Below are 21559 nucleotides of genomic sequence, written 5' to 3'. Positions count from 1 at the left end.
TCCACCTCCCAGGTTCAAGCAATTCTCCTGCCTCAGCGTCCTGAATAGCTGGGATTACAGATGCCCGCCACCACGCCAAGCTAATTTTTGTATTTTTAGTAGAGATGGGGTTTCACCATGTTGGTCAGGCTGGTCTCGAACCACTGACCTCGTGATCCACCTACCTCGGCCTCCCAAAGTGCTGGGATTACAGGCATGAGCCACCGTGCCTGGCCCTCAAACTGGGTGTTCTACAGGAACTGGCCTGGGTCTAGTTGGAGGCCTCAGGTAAGAAAATGTGAGAAAACAGGGAATTATGGGTTCATCAGAATCCATGGAGGCTGGGACTCCCCATCTGGAACTCCAGCTCATTTTACGTTCAGAAACTACAGACCCAGAGCCCGTGGCTTTCTCGAGAAATGGGTGCAGCTCAGGAGGATGACTCCGAGTCACAGTGGCCACAGTGGGAAGTTTATTCCAGACGAAATCATCCACGTACGGGCATATTCAAGAAAAAGGAATCCTGAGTGCCTGCAAAACCACACAATACATTTTTTGATTGGCATACAGATTGATTTTAGACAGAATGACTCCAAAAATACAGCCTCCCTAAAGGAATCTCTATAGCACTCAAACAAAACACTATTTTGAGTCTACTAACATTTGATTTCTTGCCTTTTCCCTATGAAGATTCTGAAAACCAACTTCCTTACAAATTAAATCCTCCACTGAGCCTGGGGCATCTGCAACAACTAACTCAGATTTTGGCCTTGCACACAACCCTGAGCTATTACAAAAGCAGCCACCTGAAGCTGAAGAGGAGAAGGACTTGTCAACACACCAGTGTCTCCCAGCCAATCCCTAAACATGGCCTGCAGTCCCAATATGGCTGACCCTGGACAACAGGCAACTATGCCCACAACTCCTCTCTGGGGAAAACTCAATGTCCTTTCTCCCTGCTTTAGAGATACTGAAATCTTTAAAATGCAGGCATCTGGGAAATGACTCATCAGAAGGGAGAATAAATGGGAACACTGTAGAAAAAAACTGGCAAATGGAAAATCTTAAAGTCCTTTCCATATGTATTAACAAAAGACTTTGGCCATCCAAACAGGTAACTTTATCTGCCAAGAACACAATTTGGACCGACCACTGAGTTTTGTGCCTGGCACAGGGCTACAATTTGAGAACAGAAGTCAGGAACCTCTGCATCTGTTTGGCTATATATATGTATGTTATTTATGTGTTACATCATTCTACCTCTGAATGGTATTATTAGAAATAATGTTAAAAGAGCTCTATTTTACTGGCCTAAAGAAAAATAAGTGCTTATATAAATTTTCTCAGTAAACAAATGATCTAACCCAAATCATTTTCAAGGTCACATAACTTGAGTAATCTTTCTGTTTTTGTTTCTTTTTTAAGAGAATCTTGCTCTGTTGCCCAGGCTGAAGTGCGGTGATGTGATCATAGCTGACTGCAGTCTCTGTCTTCTGGGCTCAAACAATCTTCCCATCTCAGCCTCCAAGTAACTGGGACTACAGGCATGCACCACCACAGCCAGCTAATTTTAAAATTTTTGTAGAGACAGGGGTCTCACTGTGTTGGCCAGGCTGATCTGAAATTCCTGGCCCCAAGCAATCCTTTGGCCTCTCAACGTGCTGGGATTACAGGTGTGAGCCACCACACCCAGTGAGTCATTTTTAATAAATGAGAATATTGATGATTTAGTAGAAATGGATATTCTACCTAGCTATAATAGTCAAATAAGTTTACACAATTTCTATTACAAAATCTGTCAACAAGAAAAATATCCTGAGATGACAAGGAGTTAAGTCTGCCTACAGTTTCCAAAATACTTTGAAAATTTGAAACCCTAAAATTATACTAACTTAAATGATAGTTATTAAAAATCTAGATCATGCCCAGATAAGATAAACTACTATAACATTAAGTTTAATGTTTCACAAAATAAATTAAAGCTTAATTATTTTTGGCTTATGATGGAGGAACTGGAGCTACCTGGGTCTGCTGGTAAGAGTGTCCTGTGCTGAGGAAACACACACCATCTAATAAGTATGATATCATGTACTTCCTAATTCACGGTAAATATTAATGTCACAAAGGATTAAAAATTTGAATTAACATGTGTCATTAAAACCACTAGAAATAATAAAGATGGAAGCAAACAACAGTATATGAAAAATGTGCAAAGAAAGTAGAATGTGCTTTTAATGAGAAAAAATATAGAGGTCTGTGTTTAAGGAACAAAAGAGATTAATTTTCTCCTAAAGCAAGATTGTTCCAGAATGAAGAAGAAAATGAGTAAGACAAAAATTTAATGCGTATAGAAAACTGTAGAAGGTCTGAGAAAAAAATATTTATGTGTGGTCAAACTAAGATTAGAATAATTTTACTCAAGGTTTTTTTAAAAAAAAAGTTTAAGAAGTATTGACACAAAGTTTTAGAAGTTTGCTTTCTCTCTGTTAAAAGGACAAGGTTTTCTTGGAGTTGGTCTGCTCTTCATTATGAGAGGTTTTCTTAGCCTTTTAAGCAATTGGCCTAAAAAACAATGATTTTGTGTTTATCAGATTAATTTCTCACGCTTCATGTTTTTTTTTTGTTTTTTTTTTTGTTTTTTTTTTTTTTGCATCTAAGCTGCTTCCTGTATTTGCCTTCAAAATCTGCTGTCACTTTGGCCTTGTTCCACAGTGGCCTGTGGTCTTAAGTGTTTTAAACCATTTGACATTTTTAACAGCGTCCCAAAATCAAATTCTATATTGAGTCTTTTTCACCTCAAATTAACTTTAGTAGTTTTCAGGAGGGACCCTGGGGAACACATCAAAAGAACATTGTCTCTCCTTATAAAAAGAGAGATGCTAAACTAATGAGCTTACTGAACATGCAAAACTGCATGAGAAGCATTGTCAAATACAGAGTCTTAGGTTAGACTCACATGGATATGTATGATTCATAGAAGTGCTTAAAAATTACATGAAATTTCTAAAAATCCAATATGTTCTGGTATCACATCATCAGTCATAACTCTATGTTCTTAAAATGTGGCATGTCACCAAATCAACCAAATTTCCTTGTCAGTTGCTTGATACAAAATTGCAAGAGATTCATGAGAAAAACTCTAACAAGGACCTGTGTCTCATACCTTTAAGATCATACTATTGAGTACGGATTTCCAGAACTATAACGAAAACCTGATGGATTCATAAAACTGCTAAGCAGAGATTCAACAAAACAAAATTCAGTGCTGTTAATTATATGGTACTGAATTATTAGAATAATTACAACTTTTATGACTTTTTGTTTGAAACATTACTGGCTCTTTAATGTCTTATTTTCAGATTTAAAGAACCCTTTTTTTCTACTAAGCTGTCTATAACTTGCAACCATTTGATAAAATATGCTTTTGTAAAAAACAAACATACCAACAAACATGGAATATTTATCTTTTTCTCCCAAGCCCTGCAGACTGAATCTGGATGACTTTAAACTTAGGACAAATCCCTGTGGCAGACCACGAACGGACAGCGTTCATGCCTGCTGCCATGGGTCACTCAGGGTTCACCAGAACAGCTGGTGACATCACCAGGGACATGCCAGCTACAAACCAGAGAGGTCCATCGGATCTCACCTGCTGCCACATTCAACCATCTCAAGATGCTTCACACTCAAATCTGCAAATCTTCTTGACAGCTGCCCTCTGGACTCAGCCACGAAGATCATCATTTGCTCCAAATATTAACCTTCGCTTTTCTTGTTTTCATAAAATACCTCGAATTCCCTTCAAGCCGTACAATCTGAAATGAGCAATTTAGCCTCAATGGTGCCCCAAATTACACATTCTTGACACCTTAACAGGTCAGTAAGGAGGAGTTTGTGCTCTTATTGATCTAAAAAAAATTGTTTCTATGTTAATAAATTAGAAATTGTTACCCAAAATTTAAAGGTGCTTAGGAAACAAATACAAGTCTCTCATCTGCAGGTGCTGCCTCCTCCACTGATGGATTTCATTGGTTAAGTCTCAGCTCCTCGGAGTCTCTGCTCCAGGAAATTTGTCCGTCCTTGGCTATTACTTTCTTACCTTCGTGGCCCTTTTCTCCCCAGTGTATTGTATCTGCTTATGGGATTCCAGCACTTTCCAGCAGCCACTCACACACCAAATGCTTGCCATCAGGATCAGACAATGTGGAGAAACCACATCCTGCTCCCCCAGCCTTCAATGCCCAGGTAACCTTGGACAACAATGGCTCTGAGACCTCACCTCGCAGTGCAGCCATGGACAAGGCATCCTCCATAGGACCCTCCCTCCCAGTGACTGTGCGGGTCATGGCAGCTGAGAGCAGGGCTGCACTGTCAGGTCACCCTCTCCGCTTGCTGAGACCTGTTAAAGTAAACATTTGGGCCTTGGTTTACATTTTTAACAGCTAAAAGTTTTTAAAATGTTGTCCTGGAAATAAGCTGACATCATAATGGTCCTAATTGGATCACTGAGTTCCAGTGGGTGAGGGTTTGGTAAAAATGGCACAGAATGCTGGGCTGGTTGAGAATGGTACAGTGTTGGCTTCTCTCTTGCTCTGCTGCTTGCTAACTATGCAGCTTGGCGAGGTCCTGGAACTTTCTACATGCAGCGTCTCCAATTTTCAAAAGTCCACAGCTCATGTTTATAGTGCTGGCTTTCCAGATGGAACTGGGTCTCCAGGGGCAAAAGGCCAGTGCGTCATCTTCTGTTCTCATGCTGCCCAACGGCTCTTCAGAAAACATCAACGGGCATTTCCAGAGGGCTCTGGTCTCTAACCCAGTCCCAACCACATTTGGTTTTATACTTGCAGGAGCCTTGGAGTCAGGTGTAACAGACGTCGTCTCCATTGCAAAGGAAGAAGTGAGAACAGGTTCCTGGCCAGGCGGAGCTGGTGGGTCTTCGTCCCAGAGGCGGGGTGAAACCTCCCGGGAAACGGAGGTGCCACATCCTCTCCTTCTCTCGCCTGCTCTCCCACCTGCCGTGGCAGACGACATTTTCCAGCATCTCCCACCCCACACTCTCCTCTGCAGTCTGCTCTGGCCACTCCCTCAGGAGAGGTTCCTGTTTCTTCACCCCTCACACCTGGGCAGGACTTGCGGTTCAGACTGAGGGTCGGAGGCTTGAAGCTGCTGGCTGACCTGGCCTGCAGCTGATGTCACCTGCCTTCACGAAGCCACCCCATGTGAGAAGCACCACGCTGACTCCACGCATATGGGCAGCTCCAGCTGCACAGAGAGCCCACGTAGAGAGACAGAAAGAGGCCAGGCACACTCAGAAAAGCCCAGTGAGAGGTGGGTCCCTCCGCCTCAGCTGTGCCAGCACCCGGAGGATCAGAAGATCCCTTGCCCATGAAATCGTGTGCAAAATCAAACAGGTGTTTGAAGCCACTAACTTTTGTGAGAGTTTGTTATATAGCAGCAGACAATCAAAACGTGTACCGTGGAGCAGGGAGGGCACCCACTCTGTGCTTTTCTAGGCTAAGAAAGCAGCATTGAAAAACCCTATCACAACACCATCGAGCTTCACCCTAGAAAAGTCGCTAAGATTTCCCACCCAAGGGTCTAGCTGAGAGTGCAGCTGCTGGACCAGACGGGCTGGGGTGAGTCCTGCCCCACGAAGCCGCACAGCTTTGCTTCACCTCATTCCTGCACTCGTGACTCTCCGCACCTCGAAGCGAAGGTATAGTGGCATTTGCCTCCTGTGGGGGCTAAAAGCATTCACACCCAGACACGGGCACACCTAGAGCAGGTGCACCCACCCTTACTGTTCCCAGGCTGCATCCAGAAACAGGCTAACATGAAACCTGCAAGGAAGGTGTTAGACTTTGTGACCCAAATTCACCTACAGGCTCTCAGCATTTGTGACTGTGGCCAGGGCTGGCGTCACCTTAGGACCCCATTTAATCGGGATGCTTTCCGGCCTGAGAGTCAGCTGAGGAAGGTGCAATACTGATGGTGCCCTCCGCATAGCTGCAAGACGTTTGACATCATCCGGGACCTGCTTCAGCTGCTGCTGCTGTGGAACAAACACTCCAGGATTTAGCGGCTTTAAACATAAGTTTTATTTTGCCTGTACACAGAATGTTGTGTGTCAGAAACTTGGTAAGGGTTCAGCTGGGCAGTTCCCACGTGGGGCCATTCATGTCGCCGTGGCCAGCCCCAGGCTGGATGCCACGTGGCTCAGGCACACATATGCCTGGCCAACATGGTGAAACCCATCTCTACTAAAAATACAAAAATTAGCCAGCCATGGTGGCATGTGCCTGTAATCCCAGCTACTCAGGAAGCTGAGGCAGGAGAATCACTTGAACTCGAGAAGCGGAGGTTGCAGTGAGCTGAGATCGTGCCACTGCACTCCAGCCCGGGCAACAGAGCGAGGCTTTGTCTCAAAAACATAAATAAATAACAATTTCACTGGTTTTGTGAAATTTCCCACGACATTTCTTCTTCCACTGAAACCCCGTGTTAAATGGGTCACTTCACTGGAATTATAATTTTACATGTTTGGCAGGTGGGGAAGGGAACAGAAGCAATCGATTCGGGGGGAGGGGGTTGTGGAAGGGCGATTTGTGGTATCGCTAAGGAGAGACGGACCTGCCAAGAAAGCTGGTGAACAATCCCACAGTGGGAAATGGCTCCGAGGAGTCCCTGTGTGGGGAGTGAGCCGTTCTCACTTGGTGTGAGCAGCGTCTAGGTTGGATGTTGACAAAAACGAGCAATTTAGTGGAGACGTCGGGAAGAGTCTATGTCACCGGCAAGAGGGCTGTTCCTGCACCAAGAGGTGCAGCTCTGGGAAGCCTCTTAGAGGGACACGAAGCACAGCTTCCCGAGGGTGCCCCCAGCCACCACCCACAGCATCGCCCTGGAGCCCGTCACTGTGATCTCTGGCTGGTGACTCAGAGCACTTCATTTTTCCATTTTCCTAGGAATTGAATTCCTAGATTGCATTAAAGTAGTAATTTCAAAGGAGCATTTCATAAACAGAACTGTAAGGAAATGGAAACATTAACAGGAATGTTCTCTTATTCAAAGCAACACGTGAGGCTGTGAAGCTGCAGAACTGCCGGTTGGTTTCAGCGGGCACCACCGGTCTCCAGCTGGAGTCTGGCTCAGCAGCTCCAACGCCCCACTGGGAAACCAGGCGGTTTGCTCCACACCAGCTTGTCCTTTTGGGTTTCTGTACACTTCGGTAATAAAATCAATGATTTGTTTTAATAGTCCTTTTCTTCCATTAAAAAAAATGGGTCCACAGTGTCTGCAGCAGTGGCTGGGCTGAACTTTGTCTCCAAGTGAGCAAGTGACATTTTGTTAAAGTGTAACAGTTCTGTCTCCAGTAACTGATGCTTCTTCCAGGGCTAAGAAGGGTCTCACAGTCACAGAGTCTAGGGGACCCGCTCCTCCACAGCTGGCGGGAGCACCAAGCCTGTCGGGCGCAGGTGCCAGGCTGGGTACCATCAGCCGCTCTGTCCCTGTTCATTCACAAGCGTTTACCCGAAGCTGCTGCGATGGTCAGCTCCTCTCGGGGATCCAGAGTTTCGTGCTGGCCAGTGAGAGGGCAGAGACACCGGCACATCATGAAGTCATAGGACCTGCCTCTGTGCAGGCCAGAAAGGCAAGTGCCTTGGAGTGAGAAGGAGGGAGCATCGGAAGAGGTTAAGGTTATGGGCCCTAAAATGAGACCACTGGGATTCCCTGTCAGGCTCTACCACCACAATCTCAGTTTCCTTGTCACTAAAACAGGAATACAAATAACATTTACTCCATAGCAATTAGTGGGATGGAATCAAATATTCATGTGAAGTGCCTGCCGTAAAGTAAGCCACAGGCTTCTCCGGGTGAAGGAAGTCAGGGCCTGCTCTGATGGAGGTGGTGGAACTTCTCTCCCCCGTCCCAGCCAGAACAGAAGGCCTGGACTCAAGGCTACGGCAAATGAAACTTCAGCACACATAACAGAAATTGGTAATTCAGTGTTGTCCTGGGTGTGGTCTCCAGATCTATGCAACAAAGCATTCCAAGCCCTGGGCTGGCTGCTGAGGCACTGAGAGAGGCCTGACCTTTGTCATGGCACCTCACACTGGGACAGAGGAGCAGAAGTGTCCTGCAAAGACACAGCAGCCAGCTCTGGCTTCAGCTGACTGCGTGGCCTTCAGCAGGTGTGTTGTCACCTGCGCACGGGGGGTCAGTGGTCCCCAGGGTCCGTGGGCTCTGAACTCCACACAGCTGTCAACACGCCTGGTGCTTATGAAAACACTGCTGCCACCAGGTTCCAGGGGACAAGTCACGACGTGGACCGACCTCACATAACCCGTACACAATGCCACCAGGGCAACAAAACAAAGCACCTTTCCCAACACACTCTGCTCCACACGATGGAGTGGGAAAATGAACATGGGGTAAATCTAATTGTCGTTTCTGCATTTTGCTTTTGAGTATCCTCATCATTTTCCTACCATTCTGTGTCACTTCCTTACCACAATGTCTTTTACGGTCTGGAGGGAGGGTATGCTGCAAGAAGGAAATCAAAGTAGAATATGACCGTGGAGGAGTGAAACACTTTAATACAGCTCAGGTGCCGAATTACAAGCGCATTCTTCAGGAGAAATGTGGGTTGATTTGTGGGCCTAACAGATCTTCGTTTTCTGCCGTTACAATGTGTCCAAGTTGATGTGTTTGGCTGTTCCATTGACTCATAAAGGAATTTGAGTTAAAGCTCAATATTTATTTCATTTATTTTCTGTCTATCTAAATTCCATCTGTGTGGTCAGTTGAGTTGATTAGAACAAAGTACTAAAGAGGACATGGCCTGTGGTCTCACTGCTGTTTCTCTTCAAATGCCAAGCAAAGCACCTTGCACATCCTGGGTCCTAAATAAATTGTCGATAATGGATTAACCAGTTGGGAGTTTCCGTTTTCTGTCTTGTGAGACCATCTGAAGACGGTTGGGGTGTGGATGGAATGTTGCAAGTTCTATGCCGGCAAACAGCGTCGTGTGGAAAGCACCTCCTTAGACACCACTGGGGAAGAGAGACGCAGGTCCAAGGCCCTGCACTCTGCAAGTCTGCATCCTAGCTGAGGTGGAAACACACGATAGTCAGAGGTCACACAAATCGGCCTGTGGTTACCCGTCAGAATGAGCAGCAGAAGCACCATAGTCCTGGGCCGAGTCATCCATCACCCACGCTCTGACTCTGCCTTGGCTGCAGTTTTGAAATGAAAGGCACGGCTGAGCCAGGCAGCGAGGCGGCATCGTGGCCGGGAGGTGGAGCGAGGGAGCCCCTGCGTCCTCCGATGTTCTGGTCTTCATGAGAGGAGCGGCTCCACAAGTGCAGGCCACTGGAAAACCCACTGGTCGCCCACTTAGGAACTTTGCCCTTCACTGTGTGTGACTTACACCTCAACTTCAAATTCAAAGAGGACAATGATTTTGACTACAGCCAGGCACACATTTAGTTGAGTCTGGAAGCTTTTGTATTTCTGGCACACCAGCATCATCTGCCACGTAGAATGATTGTGGACTGGAGAAGACAGCTAAAGAAAGAAGATTCTTGGGAGGCTGAGGCTGGAGAATGGCGTGAACCCGGGAGGCGGAGCTTGCAGTGAGCTGAGATCCGGCCACTGCACTCCAGCCTGGGAGACAGAGCGAGACTCTGTCTCAAAAAAAAAAAAGAAAGAAAGAAAGAAAGAAGATTCTTGAACATGCATCGCCACTTGCTTCTTGATGGAAAAGATGGAAAAGCTTCTACAGTGGGCCTTAAACGAAGAGGGGACTCGGGGCCCAATGCCTCCCACCCCTGCACAGCTGAAAATCTGCAAAGAACTTTTCACTCCCCAAACATTTAGGTTCTCATAGCCTTCTGTGGACAGGAGCCTTACCGCTGACATGAACAGATAAGTAACACATATTTTGTATGCTACATGTATTACATACTGGATTTTTACAATAAAATAAGTTAAAGAAAATGGCATTAAGAAAACCAGAAGAGACACTAAGTTTACCGTTCATGAAGTGGAAGTGTGTGTCGTAAAGGCCTTGCCTCCTGGTGTGAGGGGAGCGGTGACTAGGATGGCAGCACTGCAAACCCCCCTCCAAGCTTGCCTTCTGTTCTCCAGAGCTACAGGCCTTCATCCTCCTCTTGCCCACCTGGAGGGGTTGAGGAGTGGGGGAGTAGGGGAGGGCTTGGTCCTGCTGTCTCAGGGTGGCAGAGGCAGGAGAAGCAGAGCAGCGGGGAGGGAGGTGGTAGAGGCAGGCTCACCCAGGATGATGTTTCTTGAATACAACCTCATATCCCACGCAGTTCGATCGCATGCATTTGTTTTCTCCTATCCATTTATTTGTGTAGAAAATTTTTCATCTGATATTTTGAAATTCAAAACTTGTCATGAATGAGGTAGTTAATATTTGGAAAATGAGTTTTGCCCTCCAGTCCGTCATCCACGATTTAATGAGTTTTGCCCTCCAGGTTGTAATGCACGGTTTATAACCCTCTTCCGGTAAAATCACGCAAGTCCCTGGTGTGTCACACAGTTCAAGGCTCTGAGAAGAGCATCGTGCCCATGGGAATGTCGTATCCTGGAGTCCTACACAAATCTCAGCAAAATACAGGGGATAGAATTTTCCCTCCTCTTAGCGAGATGCAGTACATGTGTGCATGCGTGACGGTTAATTCTAGGCATCGACTTGACTGGATTCAGGACACCTGCATAGCTGGTGAAGCATGATTTCTGGGGAGATCAGCACGTGGGTCGGTGGACGGAGCAGGGCAGATCTGCTCTCACTGTGGGCTGGCACTGCCCAGTCAGCTGGTGACCCAGAGGGAACAAAGGTGGAGGAAGGGAGAATTCTCTCTCTTCCAGAGCCGAGACACTGTTTCTCCGGCCTGTGGACTTCAGAGCTCCAGGCTCCCCGGCTTTCGGGCCCCAGGGCTTGGGGATTTGCCCTGGCAGCCCCCGGACTCACAAGCCCTCAGCCCAGGATTGAGAAGTACACCATGGGACCCCCGGCTCTCGGGCCTTTGGACTGAAGTGCACAGCAGCCTCCCTGGTGCTCCAGCTTGCAGAGGGCACATCGCCGGACATCACAGCCTCCGTAATTGTGTGAGCCGGTTCAGGCCCCCAGTAATCCTCCCTCACATACCCACATCTACATCTCATCCTGTTGGTTCTGTCTCTCTGGAGAACTCTAACACAGGGTGTGTGGCTTCTCCTAAAAGATTCCACTAGTCCCCAAGCATCAGTCCCTACCAGGCAGGAAGTTACTCAGAGTTCCTGGTACCTACCTGGCTTGGTGCCTGGCATGGTGCACGTGCCCTAAAATAGGTAGCTATTTATCACATTTACTATAAATAGAGATTACGGAAACAGTTAAATGGAAAGGAAATGTATTTCCACAGGTATGCATTGTTCTATTAAAGAATTCAGAAGTAACAGTCAACTTTCACGAAATTGAGCTTCATTGAAATTAAAGTTACAGAAAAATTCTGTGGCTGACAAATTTACCCTGAGACTCTCTACCCCTGGCCCCTTTTCTGCGGCTCATTCACCCTCCTTCCCCACACTCCTGTCCTCTGCTCTCCAATGTGAAGGGCTCCTCTCCGCAGCGGCATCTGTGCTTAAACACTGACCACAGCCCTAGGCTAGAAGCTCCAACTGTGATGATGGAATTCCGTGATGAGGCATATCCATGGAGTGGAGTCCGAAAGGACTGAGGGAAGGGGGTGAGCAGGGCCAGTCCTGCGGTCAGCTGGGCCCACAGCCTTTGGAAGAGACAGGGTCCCCACTGCCCGAGGTGGCCGGGCCCAGGGTCTAAGCCTGACCTCAGCTCTGGGCAGCAGAGCGTTTACGCCCTCCCCGTCAGAGAGGAGTTCCTCCTGGCTTTCCTAGAACTGGGCTGTTACGAATGTCCCTGGTCTTGGCAATTTTTAGACAGCGACTTTCCTGGAAAAGTCATCTTTTCATGAGTGAGCTGTCACTGTAATACCTTTGCCCTTCAGATGAGAACTGATCCTTGGGGTAAGGACAGAATCCCACGGCGCAGCCGAGACACCGCCGTGGCCACAGGAGTGCTCCTGATCCCAGGCGTGCCAACATTCCAGGGCTTCTGTCTTCCAAAGATGCAAAAGGAACTATAAGGGGTTTTATTTCCGGTTTTGGCAGCATAGGAGGTAAAATGCCTCATAATGTCAGTTTGTTTTGTTAAAGACTCCAAGTGAATATGAAAATGAAGCTAAATTCGGTTTTTAAATGTCACTCTAGTCTGCCTTGGAGGGTGCTGGGGGTCACTGAAATAGTCTACCAGCCCTTCAACTGGTTCCTCTTACAAATGAGGCTTGTGTCCTGAGAGATCAGATAACACCTCCACGTAGACCACGTAGAGCTGGCACACCTGGCCTCTGGGTGCTCAGGGCGCTTCTGATTGCCACGGGGTTGAAAATAAAAGAGAAGACCCTGCCCCTCAGGACGCCAGCGAGGGGGATGTTAATTAGCCACTGTTAGCCTTCTGTCCTGGGAAAGCATTGCTTAGTAATTGGTAGTAAATAACACTTTGAAAACTCTTATGTTGAGGGAATGTCTCCATCCTGTCACCCTCATCTGTCTGTCCCCATCCTCTTCCAAAGGACATTCAGGAACTGGGGAAAGGACCTATAAAATAGGTTAGAAAATGGGAAAAAAGATTAAGAACAAAAAATCAGTATTTTAATGAAAATACGAGGACAAAAGTTCTTGATATTGTAAAAACTCTGGTTTTGTGGGTAAAAATAGTAACCAAGAACAATTAGGCATAGAAAATGCCTCACTTTCATGTGATGCTTTAATTACTCCCAGGAGAACATCACTAATTATTTAAAGGGTCACTTGAGTCGTTAATTATCCTTCCCTATTCATTTCTAAGCAAACTTTTAAACTTAGCCTCATTCGCCAATTTATTTCTCAATTAGATTTCTATTTCTGCTTCATATGCAGCTAAAAATAGTTCCCCATTTTGTTTCTTTCATGTTGTTTGTTTTCTTCTCTTCTCCCTAAAAAGCCACTTGGAAAGCTGGCATGGCTGTCAAACCAGACCCTGCTTCTCTCTGAAGTCCAGGACCCTCTGGCCTGGAATCGCCGGCCTCCCGGGCCTGCAGGGTCTCCCCGTCACTCCCAGGACCCTCCTTTCACCCCCTCTCCCCATTCCCCATGCTCCTTGGATCCCCCACACCCTCAGAATTTTGGACGTGTAACAAATGCATGACCAATGCCTACAGATGACCAGGGAGGTTGAGCTGACAGATTTCTCCCTCCTCCCACCAGGCCCACCCAGGCCTCACCTCTCAAAAAGGAAAGTCCTGGTTTACCAATTCACGCACAAATGTTAGCGATTTAACACCTCTTGCTTCTCCTTTGAAAGGGAATCAGAGAGGAGAGCACAACCCGGAAAGTGAGGAGGCCCTGGCAGAGGGGAAGGGTCTGGAGGGCAGCCCCACCGACCTGCTCCCTGCCTGTGGAGCCAAAGCGTGGGCTCTGGGCTGGGCTTGAGGGCGAGTGCCCTGCTGTCTTGGTGCTGGCTGAAGCCTCCAGACTGGAGTAAGTGGAACCAGCAGTCACTCATACATCTGCCCACTTGCTCATCAACAAACATCAACACCTGCTGTACCCAACCCACAATGCGCAGCATTCACTGGAGGGGCCGACATCCAATAATCTCTCTAAATATTGTATCCTATCGCATCATATTCTATTAAAAGTAGTTCTCCAAGAAAGTGGCAACACCTCCTTGTAAAGGGGAGTTTAAAGAACTCTGAGCCTGGTTGGTCTGAGAAATTGGAGGATGGTAACAGTCAGGGCCCCAGGAGAGGAGAAAGAAACAACTCCTGGAAGAACTGGTCAGAATCAGAAGGGAGAGGCTGGTGGCCTCTCTGTGAGCCCCACCTGCCTGGGGTGGGAGAGGGGGCCCGGGCAGGGCTGCACCGCGCACTGATGTGTGCCTGGCTCTTGGACAATCTGAGATGTTCTTCCAGTTGCTCTGGCTCCATCGTGGAGCCTCCCGCTGAGCTGAATAGGGGCCCCCGCTGGCCTGGCACTAAACTCTGCTTAGATAGGTCCAAGGGTCTCTGCTTTTCCCCCAGCGAGCAAAAGCAGGATGCTTCTCCAGACTGGGAGGGCTCTCCTAAGGCAGACACCTGAGCCAAGACAGGAGGAAGGTGAGGCATGTGCCTGGGGCAGAGCGTGCCTGGGGCTTCCAGAGATCAGCAAGGCTGAGGCAAGAGAGGCAAAGTGGAGGCTCTGAGAGGGGTCCAGGAGGAGTCTCGGGCCCAGATCAGGTGTGGCCTTGCATGTAGGGTGACCACGTGCTTCACTTCATATGTCCAAACCAGGACATTTCCAAGAATAGGGAATATGAGTAACGCTTACGCTGGGGCAACGGGCAAAGTCAGGCCAGGCCCAGCATAGTGGGTGGTTGCCTGTTCAAAGGTGTAAACCAAAATGTATTTGAGGCAGGTCTCAATCAACTTAGAGGTTGATTTTGCCAAGGTTGAGGACCATGGGCCAGGGCACAGCCTCAGGAGGTCCCAAGAACACGCACCCAAGGTGACAGGGTATGGCTTGGTTTTATACATTTTAGGGAGACTGAAGTTACAGGAAAAGACATAAAGCAATATCTGGAAGGTAAACATTTATTTGGCCCAGAAAGGTGGGACATCTCAAAGCGGGGTGTGGGGGCCTTCCAGGTCACAGGTGAATTGCAGGATTTCCTGGTTGGCAGTTGGGTAAAACAGAGTTAAGCTCTGCCTGAAGACTTGAAATCAGCTTGAGTTAAGATAAAGGGGGTTGTGGAAGCCAAGGTTCTTGTGGATGAAGCCTCCAGGTAGCAGGCTTGAGAGAGAGTGAATGTGAATTTCTATTATCAAGACCTTAAAAGGTGTCAGACTTTCCAGAAAGACCTAGTGAGGGACAGGGATTCTCCACAGAGTGCAAGATTCCCCAAGAGACAGCTTTGCTGGGCCATTTCAAAATATGTCAAAGAAATATATTTCTTCAGGGCCTGCTAGCCGTCATGTGATGCTCTACCAGAGTCTGGTGGGAATTTGCTATCTTATTGCTACGAAGAGTCTGTTTGGTCAGCCTTAGGAGCTCTGTTTTTATGTTAATGTTGGTCACGAACTCCAAGGAAAGGAGGGTGTAGTGAGGTCTGCCCAACCCCCTCTCCCTGTCACGGCCTGAACTCATTTTTCAGGTTTCTTTAGGATCCCCTTGGCCAAGAGGGGAGTACATTAAGTTGGTTGGGGGCTTAGAATTTTATCTTTTGTTTACAAAGGCATATTGAGGACTTTGGTCATTTTTCTAAGAGCATCGGGTAACCGCAGAAAGGCATCAGGCATTGCATGGGTTTAGGGGTGTTCAGCAAAGCCCAAGACTACACAAATCCTGGACCTTCAGAGAAGTGGGGTCTGGTCCAAGAGCTGTGCCGTCTTTCCAATGAAATCATCAAACTCTAAAATAATCTTCTTTGACTCCATGTCCCACATCCAGGGAACACTGGTGCAAGGTATGGGCTCCCAAAGCTTTGGGCAGCACCACCCTGGTGGCTTTGCAGAGTACAGCGCCCATGGCTGCTCTCACAGGTTGTTGAGTGTCTGTGGTTTTTCTAGGTGTGGAGTGCAAGCTGTCAGTGGACAGCTTTTTGGGGTCTGGAGGATGGTGGCCCCCTTCTCATAGTTCCACTATGCAGTGCCCCAATGAGGACTCTGTGTGGGGCCTCCCAATCCACATTTCCCCTCTGCACAACCCTAGCAGAAGTTCTCTGTGAGGGCTCTTCCCTTGCAGCAGGCTTCTGCCTGGACACCCAGACTTTTCCATTCAACCTCTGAAATCCAGGTGGAGGCTCCCTAAAATCCACGACTCTGGCATTCTGTGCACCCACAGGCTTAACACCATATGGTGGCCAGAAGCCACCAAGCTTGTCATTCTCCAAAATTGTGTACAGCTCAGGCTGTACCTGAGCCCCTCTGAGCCACGGCTAGAGCCAGAGCAGCCAGGACATGGGGCGCAGTGTCTTCAGGCTGTGCCAGGTAATGGAGCCCTGGGCCTGTGAAACCATTCTTCGTTCCTGGGCCTCTGGGCCTGTGATAGGAGGGGCTGCCATGAAGGTCTCTGAAATGCCTTCAAGGCCTTTTTACCATTTTCTCAGCTAGTTACACTTGGCTCCTTTTCAGTTATGCAAATATCTCTAGCAAGTCATTGCTCCAAATTCTGCTTGAATTCTTCCCTTGAAAATATGCTTTTATTTTCTACCACATGACCAGGCTACACATTTTCCAAACTTTTTACACTCTGCTTCCCTTGTAAATGCAAGTTCCAGCTTTAAGTCATTCCTGTGTTCCTGCATCTGAAAGTAGGCAGTTAGATGCAGTCAGGCCACATGTTGAACATGGCTGCTTAGAAATTTCTCCCACCAGATAGCCTAGATTATCACTCTCAAGCTTAAATTTCCACAGACCCCCAGGGCATGAACACAATGCAGTCTCTTTGCTCAGGCGTAACACGTGTGACCTTTGCTCCAGTTCCCAATAAATTCCTCATTTCCATCTGAGACCTTGTAGGCCTGGACGTCACTCTCCATATCACTATCAGCACTTTGGTCACAATTATTTAACCAGTATATAAGAAGCTCAAAACCTCCCCTCATCTTCCTGTCTTCTTCTCAGCCCTCCAGACTTTCCAACCTCTGCCTGCTACCCAGTTCCAAATCTGCTTCCACATTTTCAGGTATCTTTATAGCAATACCCTACTCCTTAGTACCAATTTTCTGTATTAGGCCATTCTTGCATTACTATAAATAAATATCTGAGGCTGAGTAATTTATAAAGTAAAGAGGTTTAACTGGCTCGTGGTTCTACAGGCTTTATAGGAAGCATGGTGCAAGCATCTTCTCAGCTTCTAGGGAGGCCTTAGGAAGCTTACAGTTATGGCAGAAGGTGAAGGGGGAGAGGCATGTTACATGGTGAATACAGGAGCAAGTGAGAGTGAGAGTGGAGATGGGAGTGAGAGTGGAAGTGGGAGCGAGAGTGGAAGTGGGAGCAAGAGTGGAAGTAGGAGCGAGAGTAGAGGGGGAGAGTGAGAGTGGAGGGGGAGAGCAAGAGGGGACCAGGGAGCGAGAGGGGAGGGGAGAGCGAGAGGGGAGGGAGAGAGTGAGAGTGAAGGGGCAGTGAGAGTGGAAGTGGGAGCGAGAGTGGAGGGGGGAGCGAGAGTAGAGGGGGGAGCAAGAGTGGAGGGTGGAGCGACGGGGGGAGCGAGAGGGGAGGGGAGAGCGAGAGGGGAGCGGGGAGCCAGTGTGGAGGGGAGAGCGAACGTGGAGGGACGCCACATACTTTAAGGGAACAGATCTCATGACTCACTCTCACAAAGAGGGCACCAAGTCATGGGGGAGCTGCACCCATGATCCAAACAGCTCCTGCCAGGCCCCACCTCCAGCACTGGGGATTTCAATTCAAGGGATTTGGGCAGGGATAAACATCCAAACTATTTAAAACAGAATATTCGAGAACTGCAGGACAATTTCAAAATGTGTAACATACATATAATGAGAATACCAGAAGAAGAAAGAGATAAATGAATAGATGAAATATTTGAAACAATACTGAGACGCTTCCAACATTTATGATAGACACTACAGATCCAGGAAGCCCAGAGAATAAACAGAATAAATACTAAAAGATCTATGTGTAGGCATGTCATATTCAAACTGCATGAAGTCAAAGACAGAGAAAACATTAAAAGGACTGGCTGGGCACGGTGGCTCACGCCTGTAATCTCAGCACTGTGGGAAGCTGAGGCAGGTAGATTGCTTGAGCCCAGGAGTTTGAGACCAGCCTAGGCGACATGTTGGGACCCTGTCTCTACCAAAAATACAAAAAAGAATTAGCTGGGCATGGTGGTGTGCGACTGTGGTCCCAGCTACTCAGGTAGTTGAAGTTGGAGGACCACCTGAGCCAGGGAAATCGAGGCTGCCATGATCACGACTGCACTCCAGCATGGGCAACGGAATGAGGCCCTGCCTGTCAAAAGAAAGAAGGGAAGGAAGGTAAGGAAGGAAGGAAGGGAAGGAGGGGAAGGAAGGGAAGGAAGGGGGGAAGGGGGAAAGGGGGGAAGGAGGGAAGGAAGGAAGGAAGGAAGGAAGGAAGGAAGGAAGGAAGGAAGGAAGGAAGGAAGGAAGGAAGGAAGGAAAGGGAGGAAGAAAGGACGGACAATGGGGGAAAAATCTACTCATAAGGAAGAAAGTTAGGAATTAGACCACATCTCTTCAAAACCATGCAAGCAAGAAGAGAGTGGAGTGAAATACTTAAAATATTGAGAGAAAAGTTCACCAACTTATCTGTATCCAGCAAAATTAACCCTAAAAAATGAAAAATAAAGACTTTCTCAAACAATAATTGAGGAAATTTGATGCCAGTAGACCTACCCTGAAAGAACTGTTCAAAGAAGTTCTTTAGAAAGAAGGAAAATGGGGCCAGGCTCAGTGGCTCATGCCTGTGATCCCAGCACACAGACTCGGGAGGCCAAGGTGGGTGCACCACTTGAGGACAGGAGTTCGAAACCAGCCTGGCCAACATGGTGAAACTCTGTCTCTACTAAAAATACAAAGATTCGCTTGGCATGGTGGTGCATGCCTATAATCCCAGCTACTTGGTAGGCTGAGGCAGGAGAATCTCTTGAACCTGGGAGGCAGAGGTTGCAGTGAGCCGAGATCGCGCCACTGCACTGCAGCCTGGGCGACAGAATGAGATGCCATCTCAAAAAAAAAAGAAGAAGGAAAATGACGTAAGGCAGGAACTCCGGACTACATAAAGAAATGAAAAGTGTTAGAGAAGAAATAAATGAATGCAAATTAAAATGTTTTTATTCCTCATTTATCTAACAGATAACAGTTTGCTCAAAATAATAACAGCAACAGTATTTGGTTAACAATTGTTGCTTATGGGTAAGTTCATTGAATGACAAATTATCAGGGATGGAAGAAGTCACTCTGTTAGAAGGTACCTGCACCACCTGTGAATTGCTGTGGTGTTATTTGAAAGAGAACTTGAATTCGTATAAAAGTATATTGCAAACTGAAGGACAATCATTTTGTACAAAAAAGTAGACCAAAAAGGATAATTGATATGCGAAGAGATGAAAAATGAAATCACATAAGATGCTCAATTAAGACCAGAGAAGGCAGAAAAAAAGAGTGGAAGACCAAAACTCAAAATGAAACAGCAGCAAATAATAGACAATGAATAGAAAACAGTGAGAAAAATAGTAGATATTCCATTAATCCAACTATATCAATAACTGCTTTAAACATCAGTGGTCTAAATGCACCAGTTAAAAGACAGACACTGTCAGGGTGGATAAAAATATAAGCCTCACCTACATGTTGTCTACAAGAAACCCACTGTAAACATTAAGACACAGATATATTAAAGAAAAAGGTATTGGGAATGGTATACCATGCTGACACTAAATAAAAGAAATTGGCAGTAGCTACATTTTAAACAAAACAAACTTCAGAGCAATTATCAGGGATAAAGATAAGTGTTACCTAATGATTAAAGGGTCAGTTCTCAAAGCAGATATAAGAGTCCTTAAAGTGCATGTACCTAACACCACAGCATCAAAGTTGAAGAGACAAAAACCACCGCTGCTACAGCTCCTGGCTGAGGCTCCAGGGCTGAGGCAGGACCGGGTTGGGGGAAGAGGACTTTTAAATCACATGAGAGCTCTGCTATCCCACATTCCTGAGCTTTCTAGCACCAGCCTAGGACGGCCAGCCCTTCCAGGTCACGGTGATCACACTCCCAGGAATGTCTGCCCTCCTGAATTCGTCTCACTCGATATTCAGCTATGGCTGGACACAGGCAGGGCTGGAAACTGCACAGGGCAGACGGGCCGACCAGGCCTGCAGTCAAAGCCCCACACGCGCCCATGTCCACCCTGACAGAGGCACAGCAGTGCATCTTGTCTACACCCTTTAAAAAGTATTGGTGAAAGCTTCCCACGGCTGGCCTTTGATTTTATCTTCCTCATCATCTTGAGAAGTAGGCCAAGCACAATTCGGAATTGTGCTCAACAGCCCAGGGGATTGAGGCCATGCACCTGCCAGCTGGGAGGCCAAGGGCTGGACGCAGCCACAGAGGGCTGCATGCCACATTGCTCCAAGGAACCTGAGAGGATCAGGGTCCAGGCTCAGAAGGGCCGCCCACCCTCAACAGCAGCTCCCGGACCCCTGCAATTCCTCCCCAGAATTCCACAGCTTGGAGTGGAAAAAGGGATTAAAGCTGACGATGTTCTCCAACATCCTAGGCTTTTTGTTAAGAGAGTGGAGGAAGTAATTTTTTAAAGTCTAATATTTAGGTTTTTAAAAGACACAAAAGGAGGGACACAGGCAAAGGATGAGTTTCTTCACAGGTACAAGCTAAAAATGGCCTGGCTGGGGCACACCTGAGGTCACCATCGTCCTCCGGGATGCCCCTCTCCTCCACCCAGGCAGATGTGGTCTCTAGAACCCAAAGTACTCATCTGGGTGTGGCAGGACATCAGAAGGATCTGAGAGAGTCACGTTTCTGGGAAGCTTCCTTCCTCTTTCGGAAAAGTATGCAGTACTAGCATAGTACTTTTTAGGAAGTGATTACGCAGCTGCATCTTTCACTCTGTTCTCATCACGAAGCCCCAGGGCTTCCCACTGGTGAGTCACTGGGTTCCAGGCTTCTGCTTCATGGGGAAAACACACTTAACACGCAAGGAGCTGCTCAGTGTCCGCCAGATTCTGCCAGAGATTTGATTTTCCCCTCAGAGCTTAGCCTGGAAAAGCCAGGGCCACTGCCAGTGTGGGAAGCAGCAGGGAAGTGGAATGACCTTGGAGGGGGTGTCCAGGGGGCAAGAAGAGTAATGGAAAAGTGCCTCAGGGGGCTCAGCCCCTCCAGTGTGCCCCAGGACAGAGGCAGGTGCGGGTGCAAGGGAGGGAGGGTATGGTGAAAAGAGACCCGGGTATGGCGAGAAGAGACCTGGGTGGGAGCAGGAGGCAGGACCCAGGCTTCTGCTGGGTGCATGAGCTCAGTCAGGGGCAGGCCACACCTGAGGTCCAGACAGAAGACCATAGCCCCGGGAGTCAGGCACCAGCAGAGGCCTGCGTGGGAAAGGGAGCCTGCTCTGCCCTGAGGACATAGGGGCTCTGGGAGGAGGAAGTGGAAAACGTCCTGAAGGAGCCGGTGGGAGTCACCTTTCACGGACACAGGTAAGCACCAGCCACCCCGGCGTCAGTGGGAATTCTGAGTAAGGTAGGAGCAGTCGGAACCGAAGGAGCCGCTTGTGCGCATCCTGTTTTGTAGGATGTTGAACTTTAGTCCTACTGTGCGGTGCCTTCCACAGAATCCAGGCCTCCAGAACTGGCCCTGTCTCCCCCTCTCAAGCTCTGGGCATAGTCGCTGCTCTCAGCTCTTCCGCCCAAGGTGCCCCATCTGCGGAAAAGGCTCTCCAGCCCACCCTTGGCCACCCACTCACACTCCCCCTCCGCCCACTCACACTCCCC

General features: G+C 47.8%; 1 long non-coding RNA gene across 1 annotated transcript; it reads right to left on the bottom strand.

Moving 5' to 3' along the window:
• Positions 1 to 388: 388 nt before the first annotated feature.
• LOC108521701 (uncharacterized) lies at positions 389 to 4405 on the bottom strand. The gene is made up of 3 exons (XR_001883245.1): positions 4259 to 4405; positions 3629 to 3794; positions 389 to 510 (listed from the first exon to the last, which is right to left on the bottom strand). It is a non-coding gene; the product is annotated as an uncharacterized LOC108521701 (long non-coding RNA).
• Positions 4406 to 21559: the final 17154 nt, after the last annotated feature.

This window comes from Rhinopithecus bieti, unplaced genomic scaffold (assembly GCF_001698545.2).
Source record: "Rhinopithecus bieti isolate Rb0 unplaced genomic scaffold, ASM169854v2 scaffold_60909, whole genome shotgun sequence".
NCBI lineage: Eukaryota > Metazoa > Chordata > Mammalia > Primates > Cercopithecidae > Rhinopithecus > Rhinopithecus bieti.
Note: the sequence above shows the minus strand (reverse complement) of the source record. Positions and strands in the feature narration are given on the sequence as shown.